Here is a 17,545-nt window from a genome sequence, read left to right on the forward strand (position 1 = left end):
CACACACACACACACACCAAATTGATGTTATTTTATTTCATGAAGACTGGTGTTATAGTAAATGTTGAAACTATTTAAAGATATAGGTATTATTTCTCCTTGTGTTTCTTCACCTAGATAAGGAAATATACAAGAAACTGGAAGCAAATATGATCCTCCCAACAATAAAATAGCAGGTCAATAATATAGGCTTACAATTATGAAATACTATAATTTCTAACAAGACCACATTTACATAATCACAGACTAAATAAATTTTGTAATCTGATTATTTTAAATTCTTTATTGAAATATTCTTTAGATGGTCTAGCAGTTCTCAATGTTTAATCTGTTAAAGGAAATTTAAGACAGATAGAGAGCCAGTTAAAATCTCTATTAATTAATCAAGCATAGCCACAAAATGCATTGCAACATTGATATATACATATATCTGTATTAGATGCAATTTTAGCAATAACTCATACACTTAAGTCACTTCCCTTCATCTGAGATGCTAAAATTAGAAAAAAAATATTTTCACTACTGTCTGTCTCTATTTTTCTGTTTCTGTTTCTGTGTCTATGTCTATGTTTCTATTTATTCTATGTCCCCCTCCTCTCGGTTTCCCTCTTTTATTTCTGTCGTTCTATGTTTGCATCCCTCCATCTCTCTCTCCAACACATACACATACTCATACTCATTCATTTTCTCTGACTGAACTATATGTGACAATTAAAAATCCTGATAATTTGGCTTCTGGTTAAGAATATCAATTTATTGATTAGCCCAATATTAATCAATAAATGAATGGTTTATGAATCTCTCGATAATCCAAACATACTGAATACCCCCTCATCTAAGTCCATAAGTACAATTTGAAAGTTCATTATTTGACTCCTCCCCTGAGCATTCCAGCACATCTTTAAAGGATAAAAAATGGAGAGGTGGTTCAATGAAATTCTGAACACCTCTCCACCCCTTAAGAGATGGTGGGCAATCACCTATTTAATGATATATCATTAGCAATAACTCCTAGTCTAAACCAGTTCTTATTTACTGAACAAGATGAGCTTAATTATCTTCCTTTTTATTTACCAGACTCAGGCTTGGGGAAAAGGGGGGAACACAAGGGGAATATTCACTGGAGTTCCTAAGAACAAAGGAATGTGTACAAAGGTCAAAAAAACTGATTTGAAGCACTAATTCAAAATCCAGATATAGAAATATTTCAGTATATATTAAATATAAATCCTCTCAATAACAAAAGCTAAAGTTCATACTTGAAACATGCAGTGAATAAATGACATGGAACAATGCAAAAAGAGTACAAAAACAAAGATATAAAGAATATGTCACTTATGTTTGAGACCTTACTTTCCTTCAGTAAATATTTGATCCTATGATATATAGATATATATAGATAGATAGATAGATATATGGATGAGTTTATATATATAAATGGGTGTATACATATATGTGTGTATATATGTATGTATGTATGTATATATGTATAGATAAAGATACAGATATACCTTTACCTTCTTTCAATTAATTGATATGAAGTACGGGTTGAAAGTCAAAAGAAAAGTAAGAACTAGGCAATGGAGGTTAAGTGACTTGCCCAGGGTCACAAAGCTAGGGAGTATCTGAGGTCAAATTTTAATCTAGGACCTCCTGTCTCTAGATCTGGCTCTCAATCTACACTGAGTCACCTAGATGCCCACTATAATTATGTTTTAATAAAAAGATAGTGAATAAAATGTTAAGAATTTGCCATCTTATTCTTATTAATGGTGTTTAATTACTTGGGTATCTTCTCTTCCTTTTTTTCCTCCTGCTCTTCTTCCTTTTCTTCTCCATCCTTTTTTCCAATTTTCTCATCTTCAGTTGTGGGAAAAACAGGGGGGGAAAGGTTTAAAAATTTCCCTTTTCCAATGTTTACCTGTTTTTCTGTCCTTAAATTTTGATGCACCCTAAATTGCTTTCAAATGTTCATTGATACTTTTTATTACAAGAGTTTAGTGACATAAATAATTAGTAATCAATACTGAAATTAGTCAATATTGCTATTGCCAGTATTAAACTCAAACTTTATTTTATTTATTTTTAAAGAATATTTTTCCATGGTGATATGATTCATTTTCTCTTCCTCCCCTCTTTTTTGCCTCCCTCCGGGAGCTAAAAAGCAATTCCATTGGTTTATACATGTCTTATTACTCAAAACGTAGTTCTGTATTTTTAATATTTGTAATAAAGTAATCTTTTAAAAATCACAAACCCAAATCATATACATATATATCTGAGTGATCAATCATATGTTTTTCTTTTGTGTTTCTACTCCCATAGTTCTTTCTCTAAATGTGTATAGAATTCTTTTTCAGAAGTTCCATGGGATTATTCTTTATCATTGCATTATTAGTAGCAGAATCTATTACATTCAATTGTTCCACAATGTTTTACTTTCTATGTACAATTTTCTCCTGGTTCTGCTCATTTCTTCTCCTTATCAGTTCATGAAGATCTTTCGACTTCATATAGAAACCAAGCAGTTCATCATTTCTTAAAGCACAATAGTATTCCATCAACATCATATACCACAATTTGTCCAGTCATTCCTCAATCAAGGAACATCTTCTCATTTTCCAATTTTTTTGCCACCACAAAAAGCACAGTTACGAATATTTTTGTACAAACTTTTTTTTTGTCTTTGGGGTACAAACCCAGTAGTGGTATAGCTGGATCAAAGGGCAGACAATCTTTTAAAACTGTAATTAATTAGAATCTTGAACCCTAGAGACTACATTTCCCACAGTCCCCTTTTCCTTTTCCTTTTCCTGTATGTGCTTCATTATTTTGATTTGGTAGTTTGGGTTCTGTGAAGGCAATCTCTCTCTGCTCCATGTGGAGGTGGGGAAACTCTGGTTTTTCTCTGACTTTTACTTTCCCTTTTGCTTCAACTTAAATTTAATAAATATTATTAAATATAATATTTGGAATTTTTCATATTAATTTTAATCATTACAGATAGTCATTCTCAGTCACCGAGAGACTACCACTTCCAAAATGGTTGAATTAATTCACAACTCCAACAGCAATGCACTAGTGTCCCAATTTTGCAACATTCCCTCCAATGTTTATTATTTTCCCTTACTATCTTATTGGTCAATCTCCTAGGTGTGAGGTGGTACCTCAGACTTTAAACTAAAAACTTTAATAGTTTTTGTAAGACTAAAAAAATACAATGTAATATATCATATGATAATGAATGGTATACAATGAATGAGGGAGAAATAGTATAAATATATTATTCATTAAATCTTAATTATTTTGTTCATTTGTTTCCAAATTTTTGTATTTCTAATTTTAGTCATGACTTCTTCCCAACCCCCAATTCCTGTCTTCTGTTCTAATGTTACCTACAAACACATATACACTTTTTTCTTTCTACTATCTCCCTCTGCTTGCCAATATAAAAGCAATTAATACTTTATATAATTTCATCTCCCATGGGATAATTGTGCAAAGAAAAATAGCATTGTCAGCTTTAAGCATTTTTTACTATCTTTTCTTTCTTTGCTAAGCAAAGAAAATACTATGTTAACACCTAAAATGTGAGAAATATTACAATAATGTAATACAATTTTCTAATCAATGTTATTTTGTGAAGAGGAAGTTTATTATTAGAATAGAAATTCTCTTCTTTAAACAGCTAATACTATAAAGGCATGTGTAATTAATTATTTCATGAAACGCTATGATAGTCCATTAAATTTTTTCAAGCATGTTCTTCTGTTCTGAACTTTTAAAGGTTAATTATAAAGTCTGAAAATTGACCTTTCATTATTCTTATCTAGGAACAATAATCCTGACTGTCAGAAGATCCTCAGTTCTTTGCCTCATTTATTTATTGTTTTTTGGATACAAGATTCCTTTTTCAATTATTTATTACCTTCTTTATTAGTCTTCTTCACTAATCCCTTTCATACTCTTGTTGCCCTTGCTATCTCTTTTCTTCAATTTTTTAAATGAGGTTATAAACAGGCAGCAGTAGTCCAAGACAATTACTAATATCCCCAGTAGTGCAATTGAGAAACAACTGAAGCCAACATTCCTTGGACAGCAACTGACAGGGGGGAAATGTATTGGCAAAAGTAGTTGCGTTGTTGTTGTTGTTGTTTTAATATCTTTTCTTGGTATTTGTATTTTGTTTCCCCATTTGGTTCTGTCACCCTACTCAGCAATAACTTCCCACTGTACTATGATGGCCTGGTGTCCATTTTCAGCATCAAAAAGGTCTATACCAATAACAACAGCAAATCCTTATGTATAATATGTATCTCGGCAGCTATTGGGCTTATTATTATACTAAAGGTCAATGTGACAAAATATTATTTTTACTTTCTAGATAGTTTGACTGCTGACTAACCTCTTTTTTTTCCCTAAAATTATTATGTCTTGCAGAATGTTCACTCATTTTCTGAAAGTCTGATCTTTTATAAAGGGATATAAGATTTTTAAAAACCTCACCCCTCCTTTTGCTCTGCCTCTATTAATTTTATTTTATTTTAAGTCTTTACTTTATGTCTTAGAATCAAAACTGTGTATTGGTTCTAAGGCAGAAATGTGGTATGGGTTAGGCAATGTGGATTATGACTTGCCCAAGGTCACATAGTGATAAAGCTTTTGAGGTCACATTGGAATCTAGGACCTCCCATCTCTGGGTCTGCTTTTCAATCCCTAGAGACACTTAGGTGTCCCTGCTTCCACCTCTGTATTTTAAATAAATCGATTCACAAATTGCCTTTTTGATGGACATTGTCAAGTCTTTAGTTAGTTTAAGGATAAGAGCCAAAGAAAACTAGGAGGAAGACTCAGAATTCTGTTATCCAATCTACTGAATGATCTGAAATTGAGTCCTTGTGGATAAATAAAAATAGAAAATCCTACAAGTTTATTCAGCCAAAATATATTTATTAAGTGTTTTCTATATTAGAACTTTAGAAATCAAAATTTAGACAAATCCTTTCATTTTATACATAAATAATGCTTATCTGCCTATCTATCTACCATTTCTCTATTTATATAATAATAATAATAATATATGTTCATTGAGTCTGTACTTTAGCCTATAAACATAGGGAAATCTCAGTGGTGGAATAAGGCAGATTGGCAAAATTGCTGTAATTTATAGTCTTAAGTAGATTTCTTGGGGAACTGTGAGTTTATGATTTATCCAGGATCACAATTCAGTATGTGTTAGAGGAATGATTTAAGGGTAGGTCTTCATGAATTGAAGAGCAGTCTTCCATCAATTAATCCACACCACCTCTCATATTGAAAATAAATGACACTTAAATAGTACCTTTGGGTTTGCAAAGTACTTTCCATGTACTGGCTCCCTAAATATGAGTATTCCCCAAAGGCTCTCTCTTAGGCTCTCTCCTCTTCACAATACTGTTTTTTTTTCTCTTGGCAACCTCATCAACTTCTGCAGATTTAAGTATCACTTTTATGCAGATGACTAAGATCTTTTTATCTGAATCCCAGACCATACTGTGAATGCATCATAACTTCCTACTAGACATTTTAAATTGGATGTGTCAAAGATGTTTCAAATTCAACATGAAAAAATTCATTCTTTTCCCTAAAAACTTTATGCTTCCCTAATTCATCAGATAACTCCATTTGCCTCCATTTCCAAGGTGCAGTAAGATAATGTTGTCTTCAATTCCTTCCTCTTATTCATCCCACAATTCCTATCAGTTGTAAGATATGATGTTTCTACTTCTACTGAGTCTCCTTGATGGGATACCTGTATTTTCACACATTGATCACTTTAGTTCAGGTGCTTTTTGCCAGCCTTTCATCTAGATTATTCCAAAGACCCTATAAAGTGAAAAAATGATTTTCCTTAAGTGTAAATATAATATTACTGTCTTAATACACTCAACCCTCCATATTGCCCTCAGGATAACTGATAAACTCTTCTATTTGGCTTGAAAATAATTACAACCTAGCTCTACCCCATCATCTTGCCATGCCCATGGCATATTACTTCTCCTCTTACACTCTGAGATCCAAACATACTGTCTTTTCGCTATTCCTTCCTTGTGGCACACTATTTCTGTGCTGTTGAACATATTTCATGCATGGAATATATTTCTTCTCCTGATTCATGCAATTTTTTTGAAGTACCACCAATTTAATATATTTATTTAAGTATATTTATTCTCTTTATATTTTTTCTGTATATATTTGTATATTTGCATATTTTCTCCCTCATTAGGATATGATCTCCTTGAAAGAGAAGATTATTTCATCTTTGTTTTTAAACCCTTCTCTTAGCACAGATCCTAGCACTGAATACAAAGCTCATTGATTGAATATATGTAGGACTACACATAGATCACTGAGGGAAATATGCTGGAGACATAGAATATTAACCATTAATAAATACTCTTTGAGTCCATATATCCAAATATTTCTAATTGGTTTAACTATATTACTATCTATTCCATATCTTTCTATGTTTTCTTCAATAATACTATGAGATTCTGTATTAAAAATTCTGTTAAGGTCTGGGTAAGTTATGTCCACAGCTCTCCCATCTACTATTTTGATAATCCTAACCCCCCAAAAAAAGAAATTAAGATTGGTCTGGTATGGCCCCACATATAATGAAGTTATGTTGGATGTCACTAATCTTTATTTTGCATTATAGATCTTCTGCAATAAAATTTTAAAGTAGCCACTGGTCTAAAATTTATAGACTCTCTTCTCTTTCCTATTTTATAAATAAGGATATAATAGACCATTTTCCAATCTTCTGGCATGTCTTCTTTGTTATTGTCTTTCATTTTTAAGAGAACCTATGATAGGGCATGGTGATTTCTTGACTTGTGTAAAAACTGGATTTAAGTGAGGCAGAATTGCAGAAAGTGATTAGTCTCACTCCCTCTTCTATAATCATTGAAGTGCAGTTGAAAAACAAAATTAAGGACAACAGCTGATGGTCTACAAACAGTAAATGACCTCCATATCTTTGATGTCTGACCAAGTTCTAAGCCCTCCATAACATCTGCTACAGTCACCTTCATGGCCATTGGAACAAATTGTTCTCATCTACCCATTCTGCCTGGGGAAGTCTTCACATATTTGAGGCAGATCTCCCCTTAATTCACCAATGAGTCTGAGGCCTCTTCGGTTGGTTTCGATTATTTATTCAACAAAAGGAGCACATAGACAGGATACTTAAAGATAAAGTACAGTATGGCAAGGATAAAAAGGTGCTTAACACATATTTAAATTTGGTCTGAATTATTAACATTTTCTCCATCACTTTCAACTAGATTGGTAAGTTCATTGTGATTCTATATCTTTCTCTAAGATAAAACTCCAATAAAGGTCTCATTTCTCAAATATTTAAATAATGAAGTCAGATCTATAAGAATCCAAGTCATTCCCCAATTGATAAATGGTCAGAGGATGTAAGTAATCAGTTTTCATGTGAAGAAATCAAAGCTATGAATAATCTAATGTTCTAAATCCCTCCTAATTAGAGAAATGAAAATTAAAGCAACTCTGAGGTACCAACTCATGCCTATCAGATTGGTCAATATTAAAGTAAAGGAAAATTATAAATGTTGGAGATGTGGCAAAATTAGAACACTGATGCATCATTGGTGTAGTTGTAAAATGATCCAACCATTCTGGAGGGCAATTTGGCATTGTGCCCAAGGGACTATATCACTACTGGGTATGTATTCCAAAGAGATGGTGGGAAATGTCAAAGGACATGTTTATACAAGAATATTTATAGCTGCTCATTTTGTGGTAGCAAAGAATTAGAAACCAAAGGGTTGTCCCTCATTGGGGAATGACTGAAGAAATTGTGAAACATGATGGTGCTATAATGCTATTGTGTTGTGATGAATGATGAACAGGATGATTTCAGAAAGAGCTGGAAAGATCTATATGAACTGATGCAGAGCAAAGTTAATCAGAACCAGGAGATACATAGAAACTGCAATATTGTAGAATGATCAAATGTGATGGACTTTGCAACTAACAAAAATACAGTGATACAGAACCATGGACTTATTAAAAATAATGCTATCCACTTCCAGAGAAAGAACTGTTGGAGTGGAAATCCATATGAAGACATATGATTTATTACTTGTTTATTTGGATATATGTTTTGAGCTTTTTGTCCTATAATCCTATTTGTTTAAAAAATGAATGATATGGAAATATTTTGCTTGATAATACATATATAAGCCAGATTGAATTGCTTGTCATCTCTGGAAGGGGGAGGAAAGAAAGGAGGAAGGAAATATGGATCATATGACTTTGGAAATTTTATGTGGAAATTTGTTATTAAAATAATAATAATTTAAAAAGAAAATTTAGCAATTAATAAAAGACAAAATTCAATTGCCTTCATTATTGAAATTCTTTCCCTTTGTGCTCAGAATTTTTTAGCATGATGAATCCCTTTTGAACTGACATCTTTTTTGCCATTTTAGTTCATGATATTCTGTCCATATTTCTAATGATTCTTTTGAAATATGCTTTTCCCCAAATCTATGATACCTGTAGACTATGCTAATATTTCCTCTTCTTTATAACAAACTCTAGGTGGAAGTGGCAATAACAAGCAAACAAACGTCTAGTTTAGCTATCCTCTACATGGAGGAAATACCGAATAATTTGGCAGATAGGGTTGTTGAGTAACTTTCAATTATCTCTGAAGAATTATTAAAAGTGAATGTGAGACTTCAGAACTGAAGAACAAATGTCCTAATTTATATTATGCATGCTCTGTGCCAGTGATTTTTTGTTTTAATTTCCTTCAAAGAACATATTGTTATAAATATGGCTCAAGAATGTTTAACAAGTGAAGCAGGGATCCCTTAGAGTCTGCATGGTTTCATCAATCACAAGTCATACAAGGCCATTTCCTTTTTTTGACAGGGTTACTAGACTGTTAAATTAGGAAAATGCCACAGCCATCATTTACCTAGATTCTATCAAAGCACAACAAAGTCTTAAATGTTATGCTTGTGGATAAGAAGGACAGATGTGGGGTTGACAAAAATACAGTTGGATAGTTTTGGAATAAATTTAATAACCAAACCCAAGGAAACCAAAGTGTAGTCAATAATCAATCAGTATCAACTTGAATGAAATTCTTTAGTGTCCCATTGAGTCATTCTTGGTCATGCACTACTAAACACTTTAAAGAAGTCTCAGATAAAAGATATATTTATCAAATTTTTAGTGAACTGGAGCTGGAAAAAACCCAACCTAAAACACAGAACAATACTGAAAGATCCAAATATGTATCAAGAGATTAAAAGGATGGGCCAAATGTAAAAGGATGAAGTGACTTGCCCAAGTTTACATAGCTTGTAAGTATCTGAAGTCATATTTTAACTCAGGAAGATGCATTTTCCTGACTCCAGACCTGACACTATATCCACTGTGCCATATTTGTTGTGCCACTGGCCCATTTATTATATATGATTATATAGGGAACACCACATTGTGCAATGGAAAGAGTGTTGGATTTGGATTTGGAGTAGGGGGGATGTGGGTTAAAATTCTGCATCTGATGCTAACTACGCATGTGAAAAATGACTTAAAAACCTTGGACAAATAATTTAATTTCCCTAGCCTTTAGTATTCTCATCTTAAAAATGAGAAGCTTGATGCAAATGGGTTCTGAAGTTTCTTTTATAATATGTCCATCACATGTAAAACCCAGTGGAATTACTTGTTGGCTATGGCAGAGGGATGGGAGGAGGGGAGGGAAAGAACATGAATCATGTAACCATGAAATTTTTTTCTTAATTAAATAAAATTTAAAAAATAAATAATGTTATGTCCATTATCTATGTAAAATTTAGGAGGGGGATGAAAATAGAATAAAAATTCAATGTGATTCAACATCTAAAAAAACAATGAAAAGGAAAGAAAAACATAATGAAATCCATTCTTGTTTGTTTTCTGAAAAGGATCAATGACATCACAGGGTAATATCTTGACTTGTGTGTGAATTAGATTGTAGTGAGGCAGAATTTCAAAGTCATCAGTCTCGCTCTCTCTTCTAGAGTCATCAATGTCCAGTGGCAAGACAAAAGTCAGGACATCTAATAATGGTTTGAATGACCTTGGCATCTTTAATGTCTCACTGAGCTCTGAATACCCAGTGGCACTCACTTCTACCTTCATCATGACTGTTGGAATAAATTGTTCTCATCTGCCCATTCTTATAGGGATGTCTTTACATGTTTTTACATCCAACCCCATAACTCACCGATGAGTATATGGCCCATCAGTTACCTTCAGTTTTAGCCCATTTACTGTGATGGACTACAACTGGAGTGTATGGCTACACTGGGATGTGGCTGCTTGTGTGTTGTAGAGTTTCTTAGAGCCATAATTACCCTTACAAAATAGTGTTCAAAATATGAAAGTTATTAGCCTTCTGTACTTCTACCTTTATCAGACCATTTGAAATAATGGATTAAATTCTGGGTTTCACATTTAGGAAGAATATGGGTAAGTTGGTGAGTGTCCAGAGAAAGTCAAAAGAATGAAAGCTTTCAATTTTATATAATCATCAATTGAAGAAATTAGGTATTTTTATCAAATTAAAGATAAGATAGAGAGAATGAATGTTAAACCTTTAAGTGTTTGAATGACTGCTTTGTAAAAAAAAATTGTTCTCTCTGCTCAGTAAGCTCCAGTGGATCCCAATTCTCTAGAATAAAATGCAAACATTTATTTGGTGAAGTACTTCACAACCTTATCCCAGACTTCCCTTCTAGAATATCTACCTTTTATATATTCTTTGGTCCACTTTCCTTGTCCATCTTTCACCTCTGTGCCTCTGCAAAGATTATTCCTCAAGCTTACAATTCACTGCCTCCTGATATTTATTTCTTAGAATGCCTAACATTCTCAACTTCCACTTCCTACATGAAGCTTTTCTTGGTCCCATCTGCTAGTACCTCATCAAAACTATCTTATATTTACCTTTATATTTTCTATATGTGTGTATATGCCAGTGATAATAATATTAATAACAGTGAGAATTTACATACCACTTTAAGATTTACAAAATGTTTCCTGTTGTTTCATTTCATCACATTAACTTTTGGAAGTAAGTTCCATTATTATCTTCATTTTATAGATAAATAAACTGAGTCTGAGAAGATTAAATGACTTCCCCTGTGTAACATAACTGAGTGTCTGAAATAGTATTTGAATTCAGGTCTTCCTTACTCCAGAATTTTTTATCCCCAGTATTTCAATACTCTACAGAGGCCTTAATGAATACTTATTCCTTGTTTCTGCTTGACTCCAAAGAATAAAATCCATAGAAATATGTTGAATGTGGTGGCACATATTTTGATTCAATGTGAGGACAAATTCCCTTCCTAATATCAAGAGTTACCTCAAAATGGAGTGATCTTCCTGGAGGAAAGAGTAGGTTCTGTCTCACTAAAGAGCTTTAAGTGAAGGGAAGATGGTCACTTGTTGGAGACCTCTTTTTAGTCATTTTGATTGAACTCAGTGATGCCTCAGTATGCTTATAATTCTGAGATTCAAAGATTCTGGAATCTACTTTTATGATTTCATTATTGGCTCTTTCGAGAATACTCTCCATTCTATATACACAATCACTAACTCTTCTTTGGACTCAAGTTCTATCTGTCAAAGCATCTGCTGAACATCTTCAGATGGGTATCCCATTAGCTCCTCAAACTCAACATGGTCAAAAAAATGTATCTTTTATTTACCTACTAAACTTGATTTCCACCTTCCTCTGACATTTCTTTTGACTTTCACATCACTTTCCCAAACTACTAGGCTTACAAAATTCCATTATCTTAGAATTTCCCTCTATCTGCTATTTCTTACAACCAATAATTTCCCAATTACGATCAATTTTCCTTCTATTGCAGTGGTGTCAAAATCAAATAGAAATGGGAGTCACTGAAGCTCAGGATAAGCATCTGATGGACTGCATGATAGAAAACCACATATCAAAGTTTCCTCTATTTTTGTTGTATTTTAATTCATTTCTTAATCAACAATCAGTTTTTAAACTGCTTCATGTTGTTCTCTGGAGAGTCATGGGCTTTGAGCCATGACCCCACATGTTTGCTACCTCTGTTCTAAATTTTTCTCTTATCTCTTTCTCCTTTCTGTCTCATTGTAACTAACCTTCCAGAGCCTATCATAGTCATTTATCTTGTTGTAATTGTTTCAAATATCTCTTTTTATTCAATCTATCCTTTGCACAAAGGCAAAAATTCTCTTTCAAAACGTACAAATCATCATTTCACTATCCCACTTCATTTTTTTAATATTTTATTTGATCATTTCCAAGCATTATTCATTAAAGACACAGATCATTTTCTTTTCCTCCCCCCCACCCCCCATACCCGACGCATAAATCCACTGGGCATTACATGTTTTCTTGATTTGAACCCATTGCTATGTTGATAATATTTGCATTAGAGTGTTCATTTAGAGTCTCTCCTCTGTCATGTCCCCTCAACCACTGTATTCAGGCAGTTGCTTTTCCTCGGTGTTTCTACTCCCACAGTTTATCCTCTGATTAAGAATGGTGTTTTTTTCTCCTAGATCCCTGCAAATTGTTCAGGAACATTACACCGCCACTAATGGAGAAGTCCATTACATTCGATTATACCACAATGTATTAGTCTCTGTGTATAATGTTCTCCTGGTTCTGCTCCGCTCACTCTGCATCACTTCCTGGAGGTCGTTCCAGTCTCCATGGAACTCCTCCACTTTATTATTCCTTTAAGCACAATAGTATTCCATCACCAACATATACCACAATTTGCTCAGCCATTCCCCAATTGATGGACATCCCCTCATTTTCCAATTTTTGGCCACCACAAAGAGCGCAGCTATGAATATTTTTGTACAAGTCTTTTTGTCCATTATCTCTTTGGGGTACAGACCCAGCAGTGCTATGGCTGGATCAAAGGGTAGATATTCTTTTGTCGCCCTTTGGGCATAGTTCCAAATTGCCCTCCACAATGGTTGGATCAGTTCACAACTCCACCAGCAATGATTTAATGTCCCTACTTTGCCACATCCCCTCCAGCATTCATTACTTTCCTTTGCTGTTATGTTTGCCAATCTGCTAGGTGTGAGGTGATACCTCAGAGTTGTTTTGATTTGCATCTCTCTGATTATAAGAGATTTAGAACACTTCTTCATGTGCTTATTAATAGTTTTGATTTCTTTATCTGAGAACTGCCTATCCATGTCCCTTGCCCATTTATCAATTGGAGAATGGCTTGATTTTTGTACAGTTGATTTAGCTCTTTATAAATTTGAGTAATTTAACCTTTGTCAGAGGTTTCTATGAAGATTTTTTCCCAGTTTGTTGTTTCCCTTCTGATTTTAGTTACATTGGTTTTGTTTGTGCAAAAGCTTTTTAATTTGATGTAGTCAAAATTATTTATTTTACATTTTGTGATTCTTTCTATGTCTTGCTTGGTTTTAAAGCCTTTCCCCTCCCAAAGGTCTGACATGTATACTATTCTGTGTTTATCCAATTTACTTATGGTTTCCTTCTTTATGTTTAAGTCACTCACCCATTTTGAATTTTTCTTGGTGTAGGGTGTGAGGTGTTGATCTATTCCTAGTCTCTCCCACACTGTCTTCCAATTTTCCCAACAGTTTTTATCGAATAGTGGATTTTTGTCCCAAAAGCTGGGATCTTTGGGTTTATCGTATACTGTCTTGCTGAGGTCGCTTTCCCGCAGTCTATTCCACTGATCTTCCTTTCTGTCTCTTAGCCAGTACCAAATTATTTTGATGACTGCTGCTTTGTAATATAGTTTAAGGTCAGGGTCTTCAAGGCCCCCATCATATGTGTTTTTTTTTTCATTATTTCCCTGGACATCCTTGATCTTTTGTTATTCCAAATGAACTTTGTTATGGTTTTTTCTAAATCAGTGAAGAAGTATTTTGGGAGTTCCATGGGTATGGCACTAAATAGATAAATAAGTTTGGGTAGGATGGTCATTTTTATTATATTGGCTCATCATACCCATGAGCAGTTAATATTTTTCCAATTGCTCAAGTCTAGTTTTAGTTGTGTGGCAAGTGTTTTGTAGTTGTGTTCATATAGTTCCTGTGTTTGTCTTGGAAGGAAGATTCCTAGGTATTTTATTTTGTCTAAGGTAATTTTGAATGGGATTTCTCTTTCTAGTTCTTGCTGCTGAGCTGTGTTGGAGATTTGTAGAAAAGCTGATGATTTATGTGGGTTTATTTTGTATCCTACAACTTTGCTAAAGTTGTTGATTATTTCAATTAGATTTTTGGTTGAATCTCTAGGATTCTTTAAGTAGACCATCATGTCATCTGCAAAGAGTGATAACTTGGTCTCCTCCTTGCCTATTTTGATGCCTTCAATTTCTTTTTCTTCTCTAATTGCTACTGCTAGTGTTTCTAGTACAATGTCAAATAGTAGAGGTGATAATGGGCATCCTTGTTTCACTCCTAATCTTATTGGGAATGCGTCTAGTTTATCCCCATTGGAGATGATATTAGCTGATGGTTTTAGATATATACTGTTTATTATTTTTGAAATGACCCTTCTATTCCTATGATTTCTAGTGTTTTTACTAGCAATTGGTGTTGCATTTTATCAAAGGCTTTTTCTGCGTCTATTGAGATAATCATGTGGTTCTTGTTGGTTTGCTTGTTGATGTGGTCAATTATGTGGATGGTTTTCCTAATATTGAACCAGCCCTGCATCCCTGGTATAAATCCTACTTGATCATGGTGGATGATCCTTCTGATCACTTGCTGGAGTCTTTTTTTTTTAATTTTATAGTATTTTATTTGATCATTTCCATGCATTTTTCATTAAAGACAAAGATCATTTTCTTTTCCTCCCTCCCACTCCCCGTGTCCGACGCGTGATTCCACTGGTATCATATGTGTTCTTGACTTGAACCCATTGCCATGTTGTTAGGATTTGCATCAGAGTGTTCACTCAGAGTCTTTCCTTTGTCATGTCCCCTCAGCCATTGTAGTCAGGCAGTTGCTTTTCCTTGGTGTTTCTACTCCCTCAGTTTGTCCTCTGCTTATGGATAGTGTTTTTTTCTCCTTGATCCCTGCAGATTGTGCAGGGGCATTACACTGCCACTAATGGAGAAGTCCATTACGTTCGATTATACCACAGTGTGTTTGTCTCTGTGTATAATGTTCTCCTGGTTCTGCTCCTCTCGCTCTGCATCACTTCCTGGAGGTCGTTCCAGTCTCCATGGAACTCCTCCACTTTATTATTCCTTTTTGCACAATAATATTCCATCACCAACATATACCACAATTTGTTCAGCCATTCCCCAATTGATGGGCATCCTCTCGTTTTCCAATTTTTGGCCACCACAAAGAGCGCAGCTATGAATATTCTTGTACAAGTCTTTTTGTCCATTATCTCTTTGGGGTACAGACCCAGCAGTGCTATGACTGGATCAAAGGGTAGACATTCTTTTATCGCCCTTTGTGCATAGTTCCAAATTGCACTCCAGAATGGCTGGATCAGTTCACAACTCCACCAGCAATGATTTAATGTCCCTACTTTGCCACATCCCCTCCAGCATTCATTACTTTCCATAACTGACATGTTAGCCAATCTGCTAGGTGTGAGGTGATACCTCAGAGTTGTTTTGATTTGCATCTCTCTGATTATAAGAGATTTAGAACACTTCTTCATGTGCTTATTAATAGTTTTGATTTCTTTATCTGAGAACTGCCTATCCATGTCCCTTGCCCATTTATCAATTGGAGAATGGCTTGATTTTTTGTACAATTGATTTAGCTCTTTATAAATATGAGTAATTTAACCTTTGTCAGAGGTTTCTATGAAGATTTTTTTCCCAATTTGTTGTTTCCCTTCTGATTTTAGTTACATTGGTTTTGTTTGTACAAAAGCTTTTTAGTTTGATGTAGTCAAAATTATTTATTTTACATTTTGTGATTCTTTCTATGTCTTGCTTGGTTTTAAAGCCTTTCCCCTCCCAAAGGTCTGACATGTATACTATTCTGTGTTTATCCAATTTACTTATGGTTTCCTTCTTTATGTTTAAGTCACTCACTCATTTTGAATTTTTCTTGGTGTAGGGTGTGAGGTGTTGATCTATTCCTAGTCTCTCCCACACTGTCTTCCAATTTTCCCAGCAGTTTTTATCGAATAGTGGATTTTTGTCCCAAGACCTGGGATCTTTGAGTTTATCATATACTATCTGGCTGAGGTCACTTGCCCCCAGTCTATTCCACTGATCCTTCTTTCTGTCTCTTAGCCAGTACCAAATTGTTTTGATGACTGCTGCTTTGTAATATAGTTTGAGGTCTGGGACTGCTAGGCCCCCCTCATTAGTGTTTTTTTTTTCATTATTTCCCTGGATATCCTTGATCTTTTGTTATTCCAAATGAACTTTGTTATGGTTTTTTCTAAATCAGTGAAGAAGTATTTTGGGAGTTCCATGGGTATGGCACTAAATAGATAAATAAGTTTGGGTAGGATGGTCATTTTTATTATATTGGCTCATCATACCCATGAGCAGTTAATATTTTTCCAATTGCTCAAGTCTAGTTTTAGTTGTGTGGCAAGTGTTTTGTAGTTGTGTTCATATAGTTCCTGTGTTTGTCTTGGAAGGAAGATTCCTAGGTATTTTATTTTGTCTAAGGTAATTTTGAATGGGATTTCTCTTTCTAGTTCTTGCTGCTGAGCTGTGATGGAGATATATAGAAAAGCTGATGATTTATGTGGGTTTATTTTGTATCCTGCAACTTTGCTAAAGTTGTTGATTATTTCAATTAGATTTTTGGTTGAATCTCTAGGATTCTTTAAGTAGACCATCATGTCATCTGCAAAGAGTGATAACTTGGTCTCCTCCTTGCCTATTTTGATGCCTTCAATTTCTTTTTCTTCTCTAATTGCTACTGCTAGTGTTTCTAGTACAATGTCAAATAATAGAGGTGATAATGGGCATCCTTGTTTCACTCCTGATCTTATTGGGAATGCATCTAGTTTATCCCCATTGCAAATGATATTAGTTGATGGTTTTAGATATATGCTGTTTATTATTTTTAGGAATGACCCTTCTATTCCTACGCTTTCTAGTGTTTTTACTAGGAATTGGTGTTGTATTTTATCAAAGGCTTTTTCTGCGTCTATTGAGATAATCATGTGGTTCTTGTTGGTTTGCTTGTTGATGTGGTCAATTATGTGGATGGTTTTCCTAATATTGAACCAGCCCTAAATCCCTGATATAAATCCTATTTGATCATGGTGGATGACCCTTCTGATCACTTGCTGAAGACTTTTTGCTAGTATCCTATTTAAGATTTTTGCATCTATATTCATTAGGGAGATTGGTATATAGTTTTCTTTCTCTGTTTTTGACCTGCCTGGTTTTGGAATCAGTACCATGTTTGTGTCGTAAAAGGAGTTTGGTAGAACTTCCTCTTTGCTTATTATGTCAAATCGTTTGTATAGTATTGG

General features: G+C 34.1%; 1 long non-coding RNA gene across 1 annotated transcript; it reads right to left on the minus strand.

Moving 5' to 3' along the window:
- Window positions 1–254: 254 nt before the first annotated feature.
- On the minus strand, window positions 255–11,581 carry LOC103096368 (uncharacterized). The gene is made up of 3 exons (XR_472845.2): window positions 11,441–11,581; window positions 1,785–1,860; window positions 255–328 (listed from the first exon to the last, which is right to left on the minus strand). It is a non-coding gene; the product is annotated as an uncharacterized LOC103096368 (long non-coding RNA).
- Between the last annotated feature and the right edge of the window lie 5,964 nt (window positions 11,582–17,545).

Source organism: Monodelphis domestica, chromosome 5, assembly GCF_027887165.1.
Source record: "Monodelphis domestica isolate mMonDom1 chromosome 5, mMonDom1.pri, whole genome shotgun sequence".
NCBI lineage: Eukaryota > Metazoa > Chordata > Mammalia > Didelphimorphia > Didelphidae > Monodelphis > Monodelphis domestica.